We start from the raw sequence: 10,290 nt of genomic DNA on the forward strand, positions 1-10,290 counted from the left end.
AATTCCTCAAATTAATTAGGTTGAACTGACTTTTTATTATCTTTGTTTCATGTCAGACTTCTATAGAAGGTTATAAGAACACAGAGGAGGCTGAATTATTCATATTTAGTTTAGATTAGTGAGGGTCTGAGACAATGGTCCAAAGCCAAAGCATCATCAACATTACACATATTATCACATGGTTGATATGTCTGAGCATTCAATGATCACATGAATTATTACCATATATGGAATATTTCTATTTTTACAGGAAAATAACTGAACCAGTATTATCTACTACTACTTCTTCAGATTATAAGTCAATTCTATGACTTCATGCATTTGTGTAGGATGCTGTGTGTTGCCCTGTGTCATTAGCTGGTGAAAGACATTAGTTTCCTTCCTTGTTGTTGTTAAATCAGCTGTGTACCAACTGTTGTCCTCAGGATTCATTTGTGTCTCGTTGAAATTTACCTGGGTGTTGAAGAGACGTTTGAGACAATTTGTATTGTCACTGACCATCTCACATCCCCATCAACATCAGTTTGAATTATTTTACTTGTCACTTCATCTTAAACCTTTAGAACCTGTATAACATATGAGAGCGACGCCGAGACTCTTGATTTGATGCCTCCAGTGTTTTAATATGAAGTCATAAATTATGTTGGACCATGTCCATTTTTAACAGTTAACTGATCATTTAAATCTGAGCAAATCCACTGAAGAAAATAAAATGATGGATCCCTCACAACAAGTGTCCAAGCAGTTCATCAGCTTCAGTTCTTGTGTTAAAGTTTTGTTCAGTTCAAAGTCCCATCTGATCAGGAACCACCTGGATGTGTTCTTGTCCCGGCTGTTTTAACCAGGACGGATCAGGAGGTATCTAGTGTGTACTTTGTACTGCCAGGTATCCCACAATGCATTTCATCAGCTACACTGCTGTTTAAACAGGAAGAGATTAAACCAAACAGGAAGTTCCAAAAAAAATCCCCCCCCCAAAAAAATGTGTCCTCTCTGACTATTTGAAGCTTTCACTCTGGTTTCAGGAAGCACCACAGCACAGAGACCACTTTGCTAAAGTTTAAAAATCATCTTCACATGTTGGTATCATGTATTGTGCCCTCTCTACTACCAGGTTAACACAAGTAGAGGTTGAGGTTTTATCTGTTCATGTTTCCTTTCATAAAACGGCTTCAGCGTACACTCACCGGCCACTTTATTAGGTACACCTTCTGTGTCCTCTTTCATCCTCGGTGGAAGGACAACTCCAGGGACGGTTCTAGAGACTCTGTAGGTTTGATGAAATGACACACACCTCCTGCACCGGCCTGGTGGGTGGGAGAGGAGGACAGAGAGGAGGACCTTCATTTATTATTATTATTAATATTATTATTATTATTAGTCTTAGTTGTATCAACTATCAACAATTAAAAAAAACTAATAAAGAAGAGAAGAGAAACAGCAGAGACGCTGCTTATGATCCGAGGCCTTTTCAATGTGTTTCATCTCATTGGGGAAGTGCAGAGGTTTTACTTTGTTCAGCGTTATTCAGCACATTGGAAAAACGATATAACTAAGATTAAATGAATGTTTTTATTTTCCTTTATCATTCTTCTTTCCACTCAGTGTTTTGTTCTTAAATAAACTATTAGAACTTGTTATTGTAGGAAGTTAATAACTAAAATGAACACAGACATGGAGCTAAATGAATTCTTCTCCTTTTCCATCAGTTTAAAACCAGATAAATGTGATTCATGACACACACTAGTGACTACAGAGCTCACAGACTCACACACTGGACACAAGGACTCAGGCTGTGTTTAGTGAGACTTTTAGTGCAAATATTTCTTTATGTTTTGAGTCACGTGTCATTTAGTTTGAAGTTTTAATGAAAACGATTAAGAAGTTTTTATTGAAAAATGAATTTCAGTGAGTCAACATGGGCAAAATTTCTCTCTCTAGATTTTTTTCAGCTCGAATCGAAGTGAAAATGTAACTAATTCAGAGTCTCGCTGCTTCGGCCTTTTGTTGGAAGAAAAATAAACCGAATCTAAAAGAGTTCATGTCTGAAAGAAAAGATTTCACTCACTCTGAGCACAAGGTAGAAAAACATAATGACTCCTTTATGAATTTGTTTCTCTCTAGAGACAGAGATTCATGTGTGTCAGTCGTTCAAAGGTTTGTTTTCAAGGTATCACGTTTGTGGGATGATGAACTCTGAAAGACAAGATAAGAGAGAGTGCCCAGCCCAGCTGTGAGTTTGAGATCAGTTCATCTGATTCCACTGATGATAAGTCTTCTCTGCTGGATGTCAGTGCTTCCCTGAAGGCCAGTTTTCTGAGTGGACTGATTGAAGTTGGAGGATCTGCCAAATATATGAATGATAGGAAGAAACACAAGAATCAGAGCAGAGTCGCATTTCAGTACAAAGTTACCACCAGATTCAAACAGCTGTTGGTGACTCCTTCTGAAGCCAAAAACACCAAACAAATAGACAATGCTGTGATAAATTCAGCAACGCATGTGGTCACCGGCATCCTTTACGGGGCCAATGCTTTCTTTGTGTTTGACAGTGAGAAGTTAGACGACAGCAGCGTTCAGGACATCAAGGGTAAGATGGAAGCTGTAATAAAGAAGATCCCCTCATTAAAAATAGAAAGAGACACTTCGTTGAAGCTGAATGACCTAGAAAAAGCTTTGACTGATAAATTTACCTGCAAATTCTATGGAGACTTCATTCTTGATACCAACCCTGTGACATTTGAAGACGCTGTGAACACATACAAACAACTGGCACATCTACTAGGAGAGAATAAAGAAAATGTTGTTCCACTAAAGGTTTGGATGACACCACTGAAGATCTTCCATTCAGAAGCTGCTGAGGTGATATCTGGGATCAGCATTGGCCTTGTAAGAAAGGCTCATGATGCTCTGGAAGATCTGCACCACATGAAGATGATCTGCAACGACCTTCAGGCAGATAAAGTTGCTGGATATTTCCCACAGATTCATGAAAAGTTGAGCTGTTTCCAAACCCTGTGTGATTACTAAGTAGCTGCTCTCCAAGACATCATGAAAAACAAACTCGCTGCCATCAGGGCTGGTAAAGAAGATGAGAAGGAGTTAGAAAAAGTCTTTGATGACCGAGATAAGTCACCATTCAGTCATGAGAAATTAAAAGAGTGGATGAATTCTACAGAGAGAGAAGTCAGTGTCATAGCCTCCTGTTTGGAAAAGATGGAAGGAATAAAGGTTGTTGCCAACCAGTCAGAGCTGGAGAGAGAGGTTCTTGATCTAAATGTAGAGGATGTTCTCTGCTTTGTGTTCACCTCCCTGGAAACTACAGATCCGTTCCTCCAGGAAATGTCAGACAACCTGGATCCACTGAAAGTACGACATAGCGGGGATGACACTCCTACCCAGGACAAATGGTTCTCCTCAGATGAAGTGATAAAAAAATGAGACAAAAAGCCCAATTCATCCATGATCATAACAAAACAGGGGCTCAGCAGAACAACAGTGAATCTGGTTTCTTTGTGGCAGCAATTGCAAATGAGAAATATAAAGGAGCGAGCATCTACCACTACAAAGACATGATCCTGGTCACCGATGATTTCTCAAAGTCGGATGATGCTATAATGTGAAAAATGTGATGGACAGAAACTATTTGGTCTGGCTTCTGGTACTGGCCTGCAGGAACTCTGTCCTACTACCTAGTCTCATTTAACACATTCAACACCACATTCACTGAGCGGTTTATGTAGCCATGAAGCTGTGGACAAAAAACGAATGCAGCAAAACAACTCAAAACAGATATAACCAGAGCTGCTTATACCCATTAAGGTTTCAATCTTCAGTGTATTTTATGTTCTTCAGTTTGAGGGGTGTTTGGGAACTGCATTGCTCTGTGCAGTTTATTACTGATTAATTATGTTTAGTGTGTGTTGCTCTGATTTGACGATATTTCACATTCTAACTGGTGTGTGGTTAAAAATCATTTGTATTATTATTTTATTATCGCAGGCTCTAACTGATTAGAAGGTTTTGGTCATTTTATATTTAAGATTTATTATCTCCTGTTTGATTTGTTTGCTTGATTAACACATTTGTAATGTTAAGATTGATTCTAATAACTTTTTTTATGTTTGTTATTGGGTTTTTTTCATTTTAAATATATTTGTTAATTTCTGTTGATTGAGGTTTTCCTGTAAGTAAATAATGATGAATCATTTCTCATTGGTCCTCCCATACAGTATTATAATTAAGATTAACATGAATGCAAATAATCAAGTTGTTTTGTCTTGTTTCTTTCCACAAACACACAGAGAGTGGATCTAATAATGTGCTGATTTATTTCTCAATTGGCCGATGAATAATTTTCTTGTACAACAGAAAAGTGACGTCTTTGTAGTGCATGAGAAGAAAAAGGTTAAATTTCACATTTTAGGAGCTGCACATTTTGTTTATAAAGGTTCAGGGGTAATTATTTGATGTTAAAAATAGTTCAGTTTTCTAGAGTTGTAGAATAAATACTGATATTATTGCTAAAATTAAATTGATGGCTACTCAAAATTAGACAAGGCTGCCCTCTGCTGACAGAGAGTGTAACTATGACAAAAACTGTTGTCGTCAAAGGAAAATCAATGTGTACACATTCATGGAGTTGTAGAACATTTATAGTCTAGTTTAGTTTGAACAAAGATAAAAAAGAAAAGGGAGAAAAAAGGAAAGATATATGAAGATCAGTTCAAAGAGGACTAGGAAGGAGTATAAACTTATTAACTTCTACCCCTTATCTCCCTATGATTCATTGCCATATTGCATGTCCCTATATGTAATAAATTGATTTTGCATGTAAATCATTATATCATGGACTGCTGTGGAAGGAAAACATTCTTAGTTTTGTCGTCATTTTGTGTCAGTTATTAATGAGACCAGGCCAATAATGTGCATGACTTCCCACTGCGCAACGCCACCTCTACAGTGGTGAGTGAAGAATAATCCTCACAAACACATAGATAATTAATAAGCTGAACACAAAACTTCAAATTGTCCCAAAGAGACCTTCACCTCCTTAAATACTCTGGTCTTAATAGGAACAAACAGACTTGGCCATACTCACCTAATTACAACCTAAACGTCCTTTAAGTTTAAACCAAAACTGCAGCCTCCATCCACTTTTTGCTAAAGTCTATGGTGTCTATGCAGGAAGCCCAAAGAACAAAAGCAACAAAGGATTATGCTGTTCAAACCTAAACAGTGTTAACGGAGGGGCTGGGGTGGAGGCAGTTCTAAACCCTGCAAAAAACAACTGAGTGGTGAGTTCTAAACAACTGCACTTATACAGAATGGAAAGTTATGGATAAATAATTTCTAATATTGAATTTTGTTTGCTTGGATGGCCCACAGGCAAATATAGATGCAGATATATTAATGAATAAATAAAACCTCGTGAAATATTATGACAATGGTGCTAAATAGGCTAAATAATAATCTAAATCACTTACATTTTAAGTACAGTATGTGAAGGTTAAAACAAGTGCAGCCAATTTGATGGAGGCTGAATTATAGTAGCCTTATCTATATTTTACAGGTGCTATGCTTAAGTTTCTAACAAGCAGCACAGAGTCAGCCAGTCAGCCAGTGGAGGGACACACAACCAGATAGGACAGGATGATTTTGCATCCAGAAAGTGCAGAAAGGGACATTTTTGATGGTGAGTAATTTGTTACACATTTAGTTTGGTTTGATTTGGTCTGTATTTATTTGGAGTTAGACCAACAGGTGGTTACACTAGTGCAATATATTTAAGGGGTGGGGTGGGGGGAGTGGAAGCACTGGGTGTCAGGTGTGACTGCTGAACATTGTGGGGTTCAGTTAAGAGGGCCACTTAGGAGAATTTTGCCTAGGGCCCCATGAAGGTCTGAACCAGCTCTGACCAGACACTAGGTAATTAGCCTAGCCACCGAAGTAAAACACTGGAAAACACCAGCTAATTAGCCTAGCCCACGCAGCAGTAGGAAAGAAATTGGAGTCACCCCCCTTAATGCAGCCACCACGCCACCATGTGCCTTTCAACTAACCAGTTAGATTAATCCTACTACAACTGCTACCTATTGACAGTACATAGCTACCCTTTACCTTTAGCATGCTCCCCAGCTAGCGTGCTTCCTCCGTAGCCACAACCACTGGCTCGCTCGCTCCGCTGCCAGGGACATATTCTTTACGGCAACCCTCTGTTCTTTTCCGCGGAAAGCCCGACTCACACAGGAGAGCAACGGCGGATTTTGCAAAACAAATCCACGGCAGCCGACCTCCAGTGGGCGCACACGGGCGCTCCAGCCTCGCTGTTCCGCTTCTGATGCCAACTCCGCATATCTATCTCTCTTGTGCTCATTCGCCTCTTCAACTCTGTCTTCCTACGGGACAGTTAGTTCCACAAAATACACTATCCTTTCTTTCTCAGACCACAACAGCACGTCCGGGTCTTTTGAGGGTCACGGCTATCTGTTATGGAATCATCAGCCGGCCATCTAGGTCGGTCCTTCAGCTCCCAGGCTCCGCCACACTTAGCTGCACTACATTATGCCTGCGCCTCGCTGATCTGGCCTTATCTCCCCCCTGAACGAACATAATATGCTTATTCTCCTTTCTAGCAGCTGAGGAATTTGCTTCAATCCGTTTTCTGCATCTGCAATGGTTAGAAGAGTGTCGGATATGTCCGGGAACTTGGTCGATCAGCTGGACCGGGATCTGGCGAAGTGCAGGTGGTTCAGCATCCAGTGTGACGAGTCCGTCACAGCGCAGCTGCTCGTCTTTATCCGGTTTTATGGTTTTATGGTGTTTGATGATTTCTCCACAAAAGAAGATCTTCTGACACTGCTGCCCCTAAATACAACTACGAGGGGAATTGACATCTATAACGCGGTGAAGGAGTTTTTTTCGTCTTGAACAAAACACGTGTAATCAGGAAACATTTTACCGCTCCAACGTCTCCCTGCACAAACACAAACGTGAACACGACATGTCATTGGAGCGCGTGCTTTGAAAAGCGCGGGTCCCGTTTGGATTGGTCGACAGAAACGGTTGGAGGAGGAGAAGAAGAAGAAGAAGAAGAAGAAGAAGAAGAAGAAGAAGAAGAAGAAGAAGAAGAAGACATGCCATTGGCTGTTGGGATACTGAACATCCGTCTTTGACGTTACGCTTAACAAGGTCAACAACCACCACGCAGCTGTTCCCGTTTGGTCACAGAAACTCGGAGCAAACAGCGGCTAATGTCGAGGCTGGAGGAAGGACGAAGGCAGAAGGCAAGTATCAAACTGAAGCTTAGTGGTATTAGCTTTATTTACCACCATGCCTCTGACTTTACTCAGTCCGCAAAACCAATCCGCTAGCATGTCGTCAATTGAAATGTTAGCTAATGATGACAAAAGTATGGCCGGCGGCGTCTTCACGTGGCGTCTGCCAGTGTTTGTCATAGATATAACTCTATGAGTGTTAGTAGTCAGCCAGACCAACCACTTTTTATTTTATTTACACTAACGTTAGCTTAGCACCTAACAGTGAGTCATTACGTTTACTTTTGTGAACTGACTGACACAGGGTGAGAGAAAGAGGAATAACATTTGTTTAGAGCTGCAACAATGAACAATAATCGATTATTAACCCTCTTCTACATTTTCACTAATTTGTTGGCCATAACCTTGACTGCGTGTCTTGAAATGCATGATTTCTAGCTAGGATAGGAAGCTGGATTTTATGGAACGTGTCAAAATGTCAAAGTCTTTTTTCCGCGCAGACTCCTCCTACTCCTCCACTTGCAGGTGTCGCTAATAAGCCATTTTAAGTGGATTTTCTTCCAAAGAAGAGAGAACAAATGTTTTATAGATGATACTGAGATTTGGTAATGGTTTATTTCAACCAGTTACTTTTTCTTAAAACTAATATTTTCATCTTCCTCTTGCCTCTCACAAATATAGGAGGAGCGACCTACTCTGCCTTTTTCAAGGTTTTTCAAATTTTAATTTTGGTGTTAGTGGTCAACATGAAATTCAAAAACAATACTGAAAAATATGTAAAGGATAAGCTCGATCATCTTGCAGTTTATTGAGGGGAGATCTGCTAACACAGTTTAGGTCCACTTTTTCACAACCAATAGCATTTATTTTGATTTTGGCAAATTTCATGAGTCATCATTTTTTTTCTTTCTCTCTGCAGATAAGTGGTGAGAGTTGATTTCATGGCATAAACTTGTGTTTAAGAACTCCACTCCTTTCCATGCTGAACTGTTCAGTGAAGCAATGCAGATGGAGAAACCTTAGTCAAAGAACCCAATTTTGAGCAGCTACCGAGATGCAGTGGAAAGGCACTCAGTACAAAAAGGGTGTTTCTGAGTTTAAACCAAGGTGAGGCACTTGAATTCAGACAGATTGAGCTCATGCTTGTGATGCAGGACCAGCATGTATACTGTGTTACACCTCATGATGTGTCCTATGTGCCAGCATTTGCATTGTATGAAGTGAAACAAGCATGAAATGTTGGAAGCCTGAGCAGAAACTAGATAATTACCATTTGCCTGTGTACAAGCTTTGTGGGACAAGAGTAATTTCACTTAAGCATAGCACTGTTGACTCCGAGTCATCTGGAGTTTGAAAGAGTAAATCTGACAGTAACAGTATTTTTCATCCCTTCTAGTCCTCCTAGTCATGGATGCAGAGAGTCCGCTTCTGTCTTTCATCAAATCAGTGCCTAAACTGAGAGATCCTGAGCCTTTGCTGGAGCATCTGCAATGTTTAGGAGTTGAGGACCTGAGCTACCTGCAGGAGAGTGACCTCCTTTCTGTCCTCAGACCAGTTGAAGCCAGGAAACGTCTGTCACTGCTCAAAAAGACAGTATGTGTTTCAGTTGTACAGAATAAACTTTCACATTAAAAAAAATATGCATAGTCAAAATCTACTTATTAGGTCCACCTGTACTAATCAATGGAGTCCAATACAGCAGTTCTACTACGAATTATACTTAAAGAATCTTCTCTACATTTTTGTTGATGTTTTGAAAAAGGTGATTATTATAAACTACACCTTGTTCATCATTGATTTCATAGTGGGTCTTAGTGGTGGTGTACTGCATTATATTGAGAAAGGAACAGTTTAAAATATATCAATGGCTACTGAGGATAGAATTATATTAGGTAATAATATACCCACATTGAGTTATGTGATGTCTGTGTTTAAATATTACTACTATCTGTCCTTTAATAAGGCCAACAACATGTATTGGACAGTCATCCAAGCAGCAAGAGCAACCAACAGTTGAGTAGAGCCAGTACCAGTACAAGTCCAGTAACACAGTCTGACCAGATGCCCCTCTCTGGTGAGTACATGCATCTGTTGCACACAATTACTCTTTTGGGTTAGATGGGCTGAAAAATGACATAATCTACCTGTAACTTAGTGTAATATAGTACAATCAGCAGCAGTGAATTGACAGTGTGCTTATAAATCAGTATCATCAGTTGGGTCTATCTTCTCTAGATTCTGATTCGGTAGCAAATGACACACAACTAATGATGGGATGGGATTATGGGATGAACACAGGATACTTTATCACAATGTACAGAAAAAAAATGACTTTTGTATCCAGCAGTAGCAATAGTTCCCCCAACAACAATATGTTGTTCATTTAGTTCCCATGTATAGTCAGTCTGGTGTGTATTTTCTTTGTAGTGTGTTGAGATCTTGCAAGCTTGTCTGTCCCAAAGCAACAGTGTCATCTATAGTGGGACTCGTGTGACTGCTGTGGTGTTGGAAAAGGCTGTATATTCTTGCACCTTTATCCTGGTCCTGCCTCTTAAACTGTTATTAGCTGTTATTATTTAATAACCGCTAATGTTTTTCTGTCTTCTCTGCAGGTGGTTACAGCTCAGAAACAGCAACTTCACTACGATCAACAAGTAGTTCAAATATGGACACCACACCTCGTCAACTGTATAGAGCAGGGGTCGGCAACCTGCGGCTCTTTCGTTCCTCTGTTGCAGCTCTCTGCAGCGAGCGGTGCGGAGCAAGGATGCTGATCAAAGCCATTCACTTTTTCACGCTAACTAACTGCTTCAGAATAGCAGCAACTAGTCACTCATCAGTGAACGAGCGAGAGTTACACAACAACTGAATGACACTGAATGCCACACCACACTCAGGGTTGTAACATCAACCAAAAAACACTGAACGCCCACAGTGCATTGCAGCTCATTTACTAGTTGCTTTCGAGTATTTAATTCAAATGTATTTTTATTTTAGTGCGTTAGTTTTTGAA

At 39.9% G+C, this 10,290-nt stretch overlaps 1 pseudogene; it reads left to right on the forward strand.

Annotated features, from left to right (window-relative positions):
• Positions 1-2,041: 2,041 nt before the first annotated feature.
• Positions 2,042-3,623, forward strand: LOC125022776 (annotated as a pseudogene).
• The last annotated feature ends 6,667 nt before the right edge of the window (positions 3,624-10,290 follow it).

The sequence above is a fragment of the Mugil cephalus genome, chromosome 16, assembly GCF_022458985.1.
Source record: "Mugil cephalus isolate CIBA_MC_2020 chromosome 16, CIBA_Mcephalus_1.1, whole genome shotgun sequence".
Classification (NCBI taxonomy): Eukaryota; Metazoa; Chordata; class Actinopteri; order Mugiliformes; family Mugilidae; genus Mugil; species Mugil cephalus.